A 15,445-nucleotide genomic window follows, 5' to 3' on the forward strand; every position below is an offset into this window, starting at 1 on the left:
TATTTCCAAAGCCACAGGTCTTTCCAAATATTTGCCAATCGAAGTGAAAAATTTGGTTTTCATTTGTGTATTTTTCTCTTACTTACCGGGTTTTATTTGGAGCGTTTGAAAAGTCACAAAAACAATTCATTGGAATTGAAAACAATAAGTTCCTTAGCTCGGGGTTAATTTTTTATTGCTAAAATTGAATTAGTAGTTTCGAAATGTCTCCTCTTTTCACACCGGTGACAATGTTTTTGATGTTTTCGTATTACTAACTATTACATATCTTAATTAGATTTTTATTATTTGTTTTGTAGATGCCGTACACAATAGTCCACCCAAAATTTTAAATGTTTGTTCAAATAGTTGATACTTTTCTTTTTTCTCGACTCACTTGTATCCTTAGTCTTTCCTTACACTATTTATTCTTTTAATAGATCTCTTATATTAGTTCATTAAACGGTACAACACTGGCTGGTCCTTCGAGCCGTGTAAAAACTAATTAGCTATGGAAGGCTCGAAAGACCAGACTGTAATTGTAAGTGTTATAGTATCCAATGTTAGTAAACACTATAGAGCAAGCAAATTAGTCATGAAGTGAAAATTCTGGTTAAGTTTTTGAATTTTTAATATAACTTACAGAAGCATCTAAATAGATTTGATAAGAATTTTTTTCTGTTTTTTAAAAAGAAAAATTTGAAATGAAGAGATGTACAACTTTTAATTTTACACCTAATAAGGTTCTTTGAAATTTTTTGCTATTAATGAGTTGGGGTTTCAAAAAAATCATTACTCGTTAGAAATTGAGATTTTTTTTCAAAAAATTTAGATATTTTATTAATTGATAATTTCAGAGAAATATTTTAATTGTTTATAATAAATAAAAATTTCAATTTTAATAACTTTGCCCTTTCTATTACCTACAACTTTGCTATTAAACATTTTTTCATAGGACTTTTAATTTTGCCGGAAATTCACATAACCTCAAAAACTTGGTTTTTTGAATTTTTCACATACATTTTGAGGTTATTTCAAAAAAGTGTAGATACAAAAGTTATAGATCTTCCTATTACCTACAACTTTGCTATCAAACTTTTTTCCATAGGACTTTTAATTTTGCCGGAAATTCACATAACCTCAAAAACTTGGTTTTTTGAATTTTTCACATACATTTTGAGGTTATTTGGAAAAAGTGTAGATACAAAAGTTGTAGATATTTTTATTACCTACAACATTGGTATTTAATTTTTTTTAATAGGACTTGTTTTGCCAGAAATCGAGATAAACTGTTTTTTACTCTCAAAAAACTCACCTTCCATTCCCTTATCTCTGATCACCCGTAAATTATTTACTCTTTCATTTTTATTATATTCTCCTCCTTTTCCAATCGATTTCATCCTACTATCGTTTTTTTCCCTTTTTAAAATGTTTTAAGGGTCTATAATACCGAAAATTTTAAAAGAACCATTTTTATGTAAAATTAAAACTTCTATTCTATAACTTTGATTTAATTTATTTTTATAATTTCCATCATTTTTCCAAAATTCATGAAAAACTTTTTATTCAACAGACTACCAGTACACCCCTCGCCCCCTCCCCCGCCCCCTCCCCCGCCCAACCAGGTTATAATTTTGAAAAATTCTTGTCAGATCTATTTCTAAGTAAAATTTATATTGAAAAATCAGTGATTTAGCCAAAATTTGCATCTGAGGACTCATTCTATTGTCCTTAGTTTAAAATTTAATTTATGTCCATATGTTTTATTAAAAATTTCAGTAAATTGTGAGTGATTTTCAAACGCAGCTTTTACACGCGTAGTTTTCAAAAAAAAGTACAGACCATTTTGACAAAAAAAACGTATTGAATTTTCTTGTACTGCAAATTGTTTTTTAATTTTTCCAAATTCGCCTAATTGTTATGTAATTTTTTTAAAAACACCGTACTATACATACGAGTGTTTATTTATTCGTATCGATTTGTTCATTTTTTTTTAATAATTTTAAGTTTATATATTTTAATTAAGCGTAGGTAGATATTTTTTTAAAAATAAAAAAACATGTAATATTCTTACAGCTGCTTACGTTAGCATGGTAAGTAATTATATTTATAAATGATTTTTTTTATTGTTAAGATTAATTTAATTATTTTAATTATATGTACAATCCCCCTGGACATGGCTTTCTACTACGAGGGCATAAACTAAACAACCACGTTTTTCATAATATTTATTATCGAAAATCTACTCCGTATACAGAAGACCTTAGTGGTTGATTTATTTTGTAAGTTCCCTTTAATTTTTAACAAACAAAAACAAAGTACGTTGGAATCGTGTTATTTTCAAAAATATTGTTGTATTTATTTCCCTCTTAGAGACGAAACCATATTATTTGGAAATTTAAATACAACAATAAAACTTGATTTATAAATAATTATAAAAAAAATATCATTCTAATGTACTTTGATGAAAAGACAATAACTGTCAATTTATGTTTTCTATATTATTGTTAGCATCAATTTACGATAATAAACAATCTGCCAACTACATGGTATATATCATTAACATTTTCCATTAACTCATCAATTTTTTTTAACTATTACACTGGTCTGCAAAAATAATGTTTATAATTGTGATACATCTCTACAGAAATTTTATTTTAAAAAATATTATCATGTATATATATTTTTTGTAGTTTTTTGTTCGATCAATAAATCATGGATTCAAAATACAAAAAGTTTTTACCCACCATGGTACACAAAAAATCGATTTTGTTATTAATAAATAAAAGTACGGTCTGTAATTGTTCTAATATTCCAAAGAAGTCCCGCAACAAATCAATCAGATTGAAATCGGGCGACTGTAACGGCCATATTATTACTTTCAGTACATTTTCCCCTTCCAATTAATTTGGATATTATTTGTACAGTTTCGTGGAACCTAACCTAACCATACTGGAAGATAATTTTTTTTCAATTCCAAATTCTCCTCAATTTTTACCAGGTCTTTGGTCGTCATTCCTCCATAACATCTCCAAACCACCACCGAATCTCCGCAGTGCTTTACAGTCGGGATTACATATGGATCTTCTTCCTTTTACATTTTTTTTAGATCAAACAACCTCAAACTTTTACTCATCACTCCATAAAACTTTTTCCCACTCAAAATGTATCCAATTTTTATGTTTTTTAGTTTATATTGATATCTTGAAAGAAGTTTCTTCACTGCTACCATTCCAGAATCCCACGTGAATCGGTTGTGGTTTTTCGAAGCCACTCTGAACGTTTTCTACCTCCAAAGCTCCTGGTGTATACATAGTTTTTCAGTTTTTTTTTTCTCTACGGTATTTGAAACAATTCATAAACGGGTTTCACAAAAAAATTAAAAAAATATTTGTGGCCGATTTATAAATGAGAAAAACAAAAATATGTAACGAGTGGTCAGTTGATCACTGTCAATAATTATATCTACTGCTGTCATTGTTTTTCGAGTCTGATTTGACAGGTTGGCTGTAAAACCAAAAGTAACTGGGTTTCTCCTTAGAGTTGCACGAAATAAAAATGGCACCAAAACTACAGCGTTGCAAATGCGAGATTTTGCATAAAACAATCAATTGAGCTTGATCTGCGCATGCTTTTTATCTTGTTCTTTGCATTACATTATTTCAAGCGGCATTTACTTCGATTAAAATTAAATTTGAAGATATTTTACATACATTTTCGTTATGTATGTCAAAATGATTGAAGTCATCAAGGAAACCTGCAGATATAGACTGAAAAGTACAAAAAAATACTGAATATGGAAATTGGAAGCTAATTTTAGTTTCAGCATATTGTAAGTTCTTCATATTTTTATTTGGAAGATTTCGATGCAGACCAGTGTCTTTTTTTGGTCATTTTGTCGCAAATATTAAAGATTATAGAGTTAATGGAAAATCTGTTATCCGCATATCACCAAAAGCACAATTTGGCAAGTTCCTATAAAATTTAATCGTTCGTAATTGAGAAATTAATTAAACCGCCGATACTTTTGTCGCAACATGAACTTTTTTTTAATTGCAATAATAATTTTCGGATTCCCTCGTTCCCGATGTTTATTCCATTCCATATGGCAGCCAAATATCTGATAAATTGGCAGCGAAAACGCACTTAAAGTTTTTTGTTTCGACACCAAATTCATTTTATTATTATTATTATTATTATTATTATTTTAATTTTTATCTGTGGATGAAGTTGGCAGCCATAATTATAATAAAATACAAACCATTTTCGATGCAAATGTGATTTACAGTAAGTTTGATCGCGTATTTATATAAAAAAAATTTCAATCAGTTCCACCAATACACTAGTTTCAACACTCGCCAAGGCGACCCGAGCACGACTCTAATGGTTATTGTTTTAATTAACAACAAGTATTTCCAACCCCCTCCACTCCCCATTATATTAAGAGGAAAAGTTGATATTCCTTAAAAGTTTATTTTTTAAAGTGTCTTATACATTCCCAAAATATCTATTTTGTCCTTTTTTCTTGCTATGCCACCGAGGATTCTCAACTGATCTATTAATTCAAGATGTTCTAGCTGACGAAGATCTTCATTGTCTATTTCATACACCCCCAGATGTAGTGCTATGTCTAGTCTCTACATCAACACGTTGCCTACTGAACCTAACATCTTAAGATTAAACGCCAAAGCCTCTTCCTGGTATTTTTTCTATTATCCTGTAGTTCTACAGAAGGATTCATGTCCTATAAGAGGTTTAACCGCCATTACTTTGTGATTAACAATCCTTAATTATTATAATAATTAAAGTACAGTCACTAGCCTTGTCTTTACTTCCGTCAGGTTCCTTCTTTCCTAACCTAATCTAATCTTTACTTCGTTCTGGTTCAGGCAGGTTTAGATTTATCTCAATTTTTCTTGAGCTAGTCCAAACTTCAATTGTAGAAGGTAATTACAGTCACCAGTCTAATCTTTACTTCGTTCTGGTTCAGGCAGGTTTAGACTTGTTTCAATCATTCTTGAGCTAGTTCAAACTACAATTGTAGAAGGTAATTACAGTCACCAGTCTAATCTTTACCTCATTCTGGTTCAGGAATGTTTAGACTTGTCTTAATCTTTCTTGAGCTAGTCCAAACTACTATTGTAGATGGTAATTACAGTCATTAGTCTAATCTTTACTTCGTTCTGGTTCAGGCAGGTTTAGATTTGTTTCAATCATTCTTGAGCTAGTTCAAACTACAATTGTAGAAGGTAATTACAGTCATTAGTCTAATCTTTACTTCGTTCTGGTTCAGGCAGGTTTAGACTTGTTTCAATCATTCTTGAGCTAGTTCAAACTACAATTGTAGAAGGTAATTACAGTCACCAGTCTAATCTTTACCTCATTCTGGTTCAGGAATGTTTAGACTTGTCTTAATTTTTCTTGAGCTAGTCCAAACTTCAATTGTAGAAGGTAATTACAGTCACCAGTCTAATCTTTACTTCGTTCTGGTTCAGGCAGGTTTAGAATTGTTTTAATCTTTCTTGAGATAGTCCAACCCCAATTGTGGATGCTAATTACAGTCACCAGTCTAATCTTTACTTTGTTCAGGTTCAAACAGGTTTGAGTTAGCTTAAATTTTTCTCGAGGTGGCACAACCTCAAATTTAGGTGGCCATTATTTAAATCGTGAATGATTAAATGAATTGAAGAGATTTTGGTTTTGAATGACGATGACATCTTTGTAGTCAAATGTGTGATTATAAAAGTCGAGTTAGAGTTTTACTCAGTTGAAATACAATTTGGGTTCGCACCAGGTGCCAGTACAGTTAAAGGAATTAATAAAAGTGAGGTTAGGATACGTTTTTACGAAAGTATCTCCGTGGCTCTGGCTCTTTTTTGTTCTTGGTAATCCTCAGCGAGTATGTGATACTCTTTTTTATATCGATTATGTTCATTTCAAGCTATTTTTGTATTTATATCGTTCCCAAAAGGTTTTGACACTATACCACGAAGACATATATTTATGTCCATAAAACTTACTGTTGAAAAAAAAAATTTTGCAACCGTTCTTAAAAATCGTCGATATTTCTGTTGCCTACGAATTCTGTAAAAGTGTTGCGAGCATTTTATATTATATATTTTTGTAGTTTATTCAACAGACGACGATTATTTAAGATCGGTTTGATTTTCTCGTGGTTAACTAAGTGATTAGAACAAATTTGTAAAGCTTAAATTTAAGCCTGTATAAACGTTTAAAGCGAATGTGTTTTTAAGTATATAAATATATATATATATATATATAAAAAAGGTATATATGACGAAAAATGGAAATATTGAGTGATGAGGAATTAAAAATAGGTTTAAACAGCTAGACTACGACATAAAAATTATTATCAACTCTATGTAATATACAATAATACGTACATAATATACTATGTGCCATTTTTCATAAAAAATATTAGTTTCATTTACCCCACTTACATCCTTTCCTTCATCTCAACAGGTCTGATGATCTCAAAGGTTTGGAGTCGCTCTGTTGCTTTCCTCCATTTATTTTTGTTCTCTATTCCTATTCCTTCTGGATCATCTCTACATGCTTCTATTATTTTTTTTCCTTGGAAATCCTTTTCGCGTTTTATCCCCTCAATAAAAATCTTTTCACCCTACTACTATATACCCCAGCTTGATCATACTCCTCCTTTATTACTTGCTCCTGCACTCCTTCGAAAGTCCTCCTCGGTATCTTTCACTTCCAAGTGTTTATTTTGTTTTCTTCTTTTTTGGTGACGCTGCCTTGGGCAACGCGTAAATCGGGACACGTACAACACGTGTGAAATGACGTAGCTCAGCACGTTGGAATCATTGGACGCATCGTGTGATACCGGCTTAACAAGAAATACTTTATTCTCTGTATGTCAATTGAATTAACAATGCTTCGATTTACTATTAGCAATAATAACCAGTTTGAGATACTTTTCTTATGCCATGTTAGGAGTATAAATAAAATGGTACTTATCTTAAAATTTATATAAAAACAAATGGTCATTTTAACCTAGTAAAAACGTATAAATAAAAAAGAAGAATTTGGTTATGGATGTGGACGAAAAGAAAATGTTGTAACTGTTCTTACATTGTGTGGATAAACTTTAGAAAGCTATTTTTTTTAATATAATGATGTATTTTTAAGGAAAAACCCCAAATACCTTTTTAGAAAACGTTGTAGTGGGTGGTAACTGCGAATAAATTTGAAATAATGATATCATTTACTAATAACGTCTGTTATTACGAGGGTCATTTCTAAAGTAAGTGAAAAGTGTTCAAATACTTCCCAAGCGGTGAACAACAGTTACTCATTTCTATTGTTTTATTCGGGTCAACGAAAAATCGTTTGGTTGATTAGCGGACATTAATTTATTACAAGTAATTATCAATTATTTTACTGAGAAAATCGACGACGAAGTGATAGGTAATATTTTTCTCGCATCTAAATTATTATTTTTGTCTTTTGACATACATAGAAGTTATTTGCTTTCGAATTAAATCCCCCATTTATAATAACGAACTTTCTACAGTAATTTGATTAACAATTATAATATTTTTTGTAAAAAAAGGTTTTGTAACATGTAGATAAAATTAAAAGGAAAACCTGACTTGTATTTGAGCAACAATATATGACATAAAAACATTCAAGCACATCATTTTTAATAAGAAGGAAAATATTTTGATAAAAAGCTAAACGTCCGTTTTTTTTACATTTTTAATTAGTTAATCAGTTGAACCCTTAAAACAAGACGCTGTAGCAACATATAAAAATGTCTAAGAAGTGAAAAGTTGAAACAAAATTATAATAACTTAACCTCAAAACACACTCAAGTGCAAAAAAATCGACGCAAAAAATCTAGTGTGACATTTTTTGTCCTTAACCTATACGGAGAGTATAATATGTTGGTTTATTCTATATTTTTGAAATAACGATGTTTGGCCTATATTCAGCATCAATACGCGCATTTAATCAATTTAAAAAGGAAGTTGTTTCCAAAAAATAGTCAAAGTATGAAAAATTATGACTAAAACATATAAGTTACAAAGAAATTCAAGAATAAATCGTCCCCCCACTAAAAATCGAGTAGAGACGAATTGGGGAGCCCAAAATATGACGATTGAAGTTAAAGGGCTGCAAAGAAATTGATTGTTTTGACCCTACTTTGAAACCCTATAACTCCTCAGAGATGCAACTCGATATATAAGACACCCTGTATTTATATATACAGTGTGTGCACGTAAGTTGGCGGCATATGGAAAACTTTTTTATTAGTGGTTTTATGAAAAAAATTTATGCTTGAAAAAATATTCTGCATGGTCCAAAACCTAAAATTCAATCATCAGATGTTAAATTTTTTCAGTCGTATACGAGGTTTGTTAAAAAATGTAATTTTTGCTCTAAAGTACTTTTTTGGCAATATCGAAAATTGTTATAAAGAGAAGATGTTTAGAATTAAAAATATCTTTCAACTATTCAACATTGTTTATGCCAGTGTATCCTATAATAATTATGCATTAATATTTAAACTTAAATTTCCAACGTAATCGCAGAGAAATTGTAGAAAAAAATATTTTTTTAATGTAAATAAACAATGTTGAATATTTGAAAGATATTTTTAATTCTAAACATCTTTTCTTCATAACAATTTTCGATATTGCCAAAAAAAAATTCTAGAGCAAAAATAACATTTTTTGACAAACCTCGTATACGACTGAAAAAATTTAACAACTGATGATTGAAATCTAGGTTTTGGACCATGCAGAACTTTTTTTCGTAAAATTAATAATAAAAAAGTTTCTCATATGCCGCCAACTTACGTGGATAATCATGATATTTGGTCTAAATTATAAAAAAAAAAATATTTTTTTTTCGAAATATTATTTCATAAATACATTATATAATATTATACTCTCCATTTTTGTTAATAAACCCCATGCATTAATTCCAAAATTACCCCAAGCGTTCCACAACCTGTAATGAATATGCTTATGGAAAATAATAATCAAAAATACATGCGAATATGAAAAAATGATTTGTTTTTCCGGGTTTTCAAATCGATTTTTTTATTAATATCGTGCGCATGCTCATGCTTCCATTTCTGCATTCGATTCGTGCGATAAAATTATGTTTCGAAATCAATATTTAATCGATTTTAATAATCGATTAATATACTAATCGAGGCATTGTTTGTTCATGCATTTTGCGGTGTAGTACATGCCATTCATAAAAAAGAAGAAGATACTTACTGTGATTTAAAATTAAATTTCACTCACTTTTAATTATGACGAAAATATTAATAATAAAATTTATCTGATATGAAAATAATTGAATGCACGACCGTCTTTTGAGAAATTTTCATCAATTAAATTATACTAAATTACTATCGAACTTCTTTAGAATATCGCAGTAATACAGGGTGATTCAAAAACAGGTGATACTACGTCTAGAATAGTTAAAGTTTGATTTTTTTCGATTTTACCTAAACTATTGGCAACATTTTATACGAAAATGTTTTGGAAGTTGATATATCATGTTGGAGTATAGCAACGATGCGCACACTAAATATAATTGTGCCTGTGCGAAATGAAAATGCCAGGTAGACGGGAAACCAAGAGAGCCAAATTTTATTGCTCTTCCCCTTTCGTCTGAAGAGCCCCGAAGGATGACCCACCACGGTCAGTCCGCCACCAGCCCACGCGACAGCCAGTCGCATTCAGCAGTTCACATCCAGTTATCAGTGTTTATACAAAAGTGTTTTTTTACAGTCCATTCATTTATAATTAAACGAAAGACTTTTTCAAGTGCATTTTATATACTGCGTTACGTGCATACTTTTATTCATGTATTATTGTGCTTCATTTATGTGTTATTAATAAAGTCAATCTAATAATACTTATTGTTTATTAACATTTAACAACATATCACATAAAATAGATGGCGCTAGTTGCACGGTTTGTATCAAAGTAGTATTGGAAATAACTTTTTCAAGGTTAGATTAAACAAAATTTCAATTTAACTTTAACATTATTCATTTTTGGATCAAAAAGATATTCTTGGTAAAACTGTTTACCGTTGTAGAAATACATTCGAGAGCAAAAAAATCGACTCAGTTGAGATTTTGCAAACGCAAGTCACTTGCAAAAAAACTATACGCGAATTTGAATTTTTCTTAGTAAAATCTTCAAGCAAATGGTATTAGCTTCAAAATGATGTTGTGTTCACAATAATGCTAAATAGAGGTAGCCATCAAAAGTTAACCGATACACATTTTAATTAACAACAAACAAGAATTGTACCTGAAAATGGATACATCAAGTGATGAAGCTGCTCAAGCGGTCACCGTATTGCAACAAGGCCCAAGTCGGCGAGAAATAGCCGGCGCGTTACCAAGAGACTGGAAACTTCCATTAAAGACGCGGTTTTGGAATAAAAAGGGGCACATCGCTGAGAAATCGAGCGTCCACTGGTGTTCATGTCCAACAAGAGTCCGAGGAGTGGCTGGACAGTCAGAAAAAGACTTAAAGTAGCAAACCTTGAGCATAATAGACCAGATACTGATCCCAAATTAAACCCAACTAACCGAACTGGATGTTAGCGATGGAAGGAGACGAGTCTACAGAAGACTTTGCTTTTGAAGGAGGTACTTGGATGGTTTAAAAGGGCATTTCAAACGAATCGAAAACCGAGTTGGTTTTGATTGAAAGTGGCAGTTGGATTAACGGCGAATCGATACATAGAAGACTTTATCTAATACAGGACAATGCCCGTCTACATACTGTAGGTTTCGTTATGGATTAGCCACCGCATACACCAGACTTAAATCCTATCGAGCATTTATGGAATTTATGAGTATTTTATATCAGAAGAATAGGACAGGATCTAACAAGAAACTTATTTGATCCATGAAAACGCGATTTGAAGCTGTTGTCGAGGTCTACTACTATTGGTGGAAGGTACAGTTTTTTTTTATAGAAGCTTTTGACGGCGAGCGTGCTACTTGAATGGATTTTTTTGCTAACGAGTGTATTTGTTTTGAAACATGGATTTCGAGACATTTTGTTTCAAGTTACAACTACGACGATTTTAAAATCAATTTCTGTATTTTGAATTAAATAAATTAACAAAAAATGAAAACAAAAAAAGCTTTGGAGAGAAGAAGAAGAAAGAAAAAGGAAAATATGTAAGGGAAAAAGAAAAAAAAATGCGTCCTATCCACTACACTACGTTGAAATTAGTTTGGAACGTTCTATATAGAAAAATCTTTCTATTTTTGAAATATTTACAATCTCTCTACTTCTTTTTGTATTAAATCGACTGTAACTAATTATGAATATATTAATACCGTAAACTATAATTTGGTAAACAATATTTTTTCATCTCCAAACTGATTATTTCTAATTGAAATTGTGGATGTTATAAATCACCGATAGACACGTCTTCCAATTCCAAACTTCCATTTACACGCAAAACCATTAAACTCGTTTTTAGGAACCGAGATTTATATGTCAGTAGAACGAGAATAAACACAGATAGAAATCTATATTTGTAATTGTTATTAGTTCGCAATTATTTCGAAAGAAAAGTTCTCTAGGCGATTATCGAAAATTTGATTATATATCAAATAAACAAAAAGAAACTGAGAAAGTTGATCTTCATTGTGTATTCGGCTTACATTAATTTAAAATCGGAACGACACTATGATCCTTTGTATGTATAATCATTCAATTTAAGAGAATTTATAATTAAGTTAGAAGTTTATGGTAAATATAGTTAACGACGTGATTAACAGATGTCACTTACCGTAACGTCATCTTGCACAAACCTTGAAAAAACCTCGCAGGAAGAAATCGCGGGGTATCAGGTCACATAAACGCGCGGGCCATTCTCCAATATGAACGGATGTTTTTGGGTGTTGGATCGTTGTCCAACGTAAATATTCGAGCATTTCCAGGGCTGCTTCATCCGACTACAAAATAGATCTACGGACCATCCCATCGTCGTAAAAACGATTGGTTCGGCTGCTCAACTAACGCCATATTTTCGTTAGCTGTTCCAGAACGAGGCGCGTCGGTAACAGAGCCCGTTTTTAAGAATTTCTCGCACGTCTTCCACACCTTTCAACTATTTGGTAGAGGCGAGTTCGGAAATTGTTGTTGAAATTCAATTCAACATAGTTTCATAATCCGTATTCGTTCGCAGATACGATGTAACGTAAAAAAACTCTTTCTTGAATTGTGAACTTTCTTATCATAGAATAGATATAACTGTCTGAAGTACGAACATGCCGAGAGTATTGCCTACAGTGGCTTGATAGAAATAGTGTGTTCACATGAAAGTAACTGCTATGTGTGACCCAAACTACGACACGTGGCTCCTGGATTTGACTATGCCATTGTAAATCGACCCAAAATAACTCGAAAATGAAGAATAAAATTTTTCGATATCTTTATTCGTTTTTGAGATATCGATACTTGAAGTTGGAAAAATTTATTTTTATTCAATATTTGTATATATCAACCTAACCTAACCTAACCTCACCTAACCTAACCTTCTCGTGGTGCAACTTTGAGTATAAAAATTTCAAAATAGTGAATTTTTTACAGCCGAAATTGTCTAAAAAAAATTTTCTTCGCGTGAGGATTATTTGGAGTGATTTGAAACGAAGTACTGAACGCCATTGAACTTTAAGTATCGATATCTCGAAAACGAAACGAGATATCGAGAGATTTTATTCTACATTTTCGACTTATTTTGGGTCGATTTACATAGTCAAATCAAGGCGCCAAGAAAATCGTACTCTCCCCCAAACTACGAAACAAAATATATTATTTTTGTATTTTTGTTAGGTTAAAAATACTATTGAGCCCTTGAAAAGTTTTTCATTGAGTATTTAAGAATATAAATTACGATTTTATGAGCGTTTTATGAAAAGAACAAACGATAAATCAACCGAGTTTCAAACTATTCAAAAAGTAACTAATTATCAAAGCCCCCTTGTAGTAACACGAATAACATTACAAAAGTCGAAGAGTTAACAACTAAAAGTTCATTTGAGATAATTGAAAAATAGTTGTATTACAAATACTGGACCAATAAACTCGAAAATTAGTACCTAACCTTACTTTTTGTTTATATTCGGAGAATATTCCATCCATCCATGAATTGGTATCAAAAATAACCGATTGAAACATTAGAATTAAAATTAAAAATACGTATTAAGAATCCGATTTACTTTCTACACATTTTCACGGTATTTTTCAGTCAATAAAATTATTTTATAATTGTAGTTATTTCATCTCAGTAGCTTACCGGTAAAATGTAACCGATATTTCTTTGATACCGGAGATAAAACGAGGTCGATTCAAATTAAATAATACCGACGATAAAAATCGAGAACACCACAACACTTTGTACATGTGCTGAATACTTGATTACCGTACATTTATTAGGAATACTTTCACTTCACCTACGGTATTTGTTTTCGTCTAAGAAGCATATTGTCGAGATATGACAACTAGGCTCGCGGCGACCAGAGCGGTGGCGGCGGGCAGATACTGTTTGATGCGTTAAGCCGAGTTTACGTTGGAGATGCGGTAAAAGCGAGGCGAATTTCGAATACAGGCAGCCGAAATTCGTCTATTTTCATTGCTTTTATATCGAGTTTGGATATCGATGATTTTATCAGTAATTAGAGCCGATTTTGCGGAGAAAAAAAGAAGAATAGCCACAATAGGTTTGTTTTTCGGTTAGAATTGGTCTACTATGACAATTTCTCTTTATTTTTCTTCAATCTCATGTATTCCATTAACTTTGCAGGGTGTTACTTTAATTGTTTATAAAGACGATGAAATTATCCCAATATGTAACTTCTTGTATTTACAGGGTGGATAGAGAATTTGCGTTGTTGTTCAGGTTAGATCAATTTTTGGCAAAAATAAATGAGAAAAATCACTGACGAAAACAAGGAAATTAGATCTATTTTTGCAGAAACTAATCTAGAAAAATCTATTTATTGTCCAAAGTACAAAAAATTAGGTTAATTTTTGTCCAAAATAAATTAGAGGAAGCCATTTTCTTACTCTCTAAGTTGAAAAAAATTCTTTTTTTCGAAAACATGTAAATTAGACCAATTTTTGTCCAAAATAAATAAGAAAACTAGATTTTTCCTCACTCGGAGTTTCAAAAATCCATTTTATGTACAAAACAAGGAAATTAGATCGAGTTTTTTTAAACTAATCAAGAAAAATCCATTTATTGTCCAAAGTACAAGAATTAGGTCAATTTTTGTCCAAATAAATGAGTAAATCCAATTTTCCTTTACTCAAAATTTAAAGCCTCCATTTTCTGTCCAAAACAGAGAATAGATCGATTTTTGTTCAAAATAAGTATGGAAAAACCATTTTCTGTCCAAAACAAGAAAATAGATCGATTTTTGATCAAAATAAATGAGAAAAATCCATTTTCTTTCAATCTAAGTTCTAAGATTTGTTGACATTAAATAAGAAAAAAGCCATTTTTGTCCTCAATATAAGAATTAGATTAATTTTAGTCCAAAATAAATGAATAAACTACATATTTCCTTACTTTAAGTTTCAAAAATCCATTTTCTGTCCCAAACAAGAGAATAAGACAAATTTTTGTTCGAACTGAACAAGAAAAATCCATTTTCTATCCAAAACAAGAAAACTAGATCGATTTTTGTTCAAAATAAGTGGGAAAACCCTTTTTTATCCAAAAAACAAAAATTAGGTAAATTTTTCACCAAAATAAATGAGAAAAATCCATTTTCTTTCAATCTTAGTGGAAAAAATACATTTTCTGTCCAAAACTTGGAAATTATAGCAAGATTTGTTAACATTAAATAAGAAAAAAACCATTTTTGTCCAAAATATAAGAATTAGATCAATTTTAGTCCAAAATAAATGAATAAACTACATATTTCCTTACTTTGAGCTTCAAAAATCCATTTTCTATCAAAAACAAGAAAATTAAATCGATTTTTGTTCAAAATAAGTGGAGAAAACCCCTTTTTTATCCAAAAAACAAAAATTGGGAAAATTTTTTACCAAAATAAATGAGAAAAATCCATTTTCTTTCAATCTTAGTGGAAAAAATTCATTTTCGGTCCAAAACTTGGAAATTATAGCAAGATTTGTTAACATTAAATAAGAAAAAAACCATTTTTGTCCAAAATATAAGAATTAGATCAATTTTAGTCCAAAATAAATGAATAAACTACATATTTCCTTACTTTGAGCTTCAAAAATCCATTTTCTATCAAAAACAAGAAAATTAAATCGATTTTTGTTCAAAATAAGTGGAGAAAACCCCTTTTTTATCCAAAAAACAAAAATTAGGAAAATTTTTTACCAAAATAAATGAGAAAAATCCATTTTCTTTCAATCTTAGTGGAAAAAATTCATTTTCTGTCCAAAACTTGGAA

This window comes from Diorhabda sublineata, chromosome 3 (assembly GCF_026230105.1).
Source record: "Diorhabda sublineata isolate icDioSubl1.1 chromosome 3, icDioSubl1.1, whole genome shotgun sequence".
NCBI classification, from domain to species: Eukaryota; Metazoa; Arthropoda; class Insecta; order Coleoptera; family Chrysomelidae; genus Diorhabda; species Diorhabda sublineata.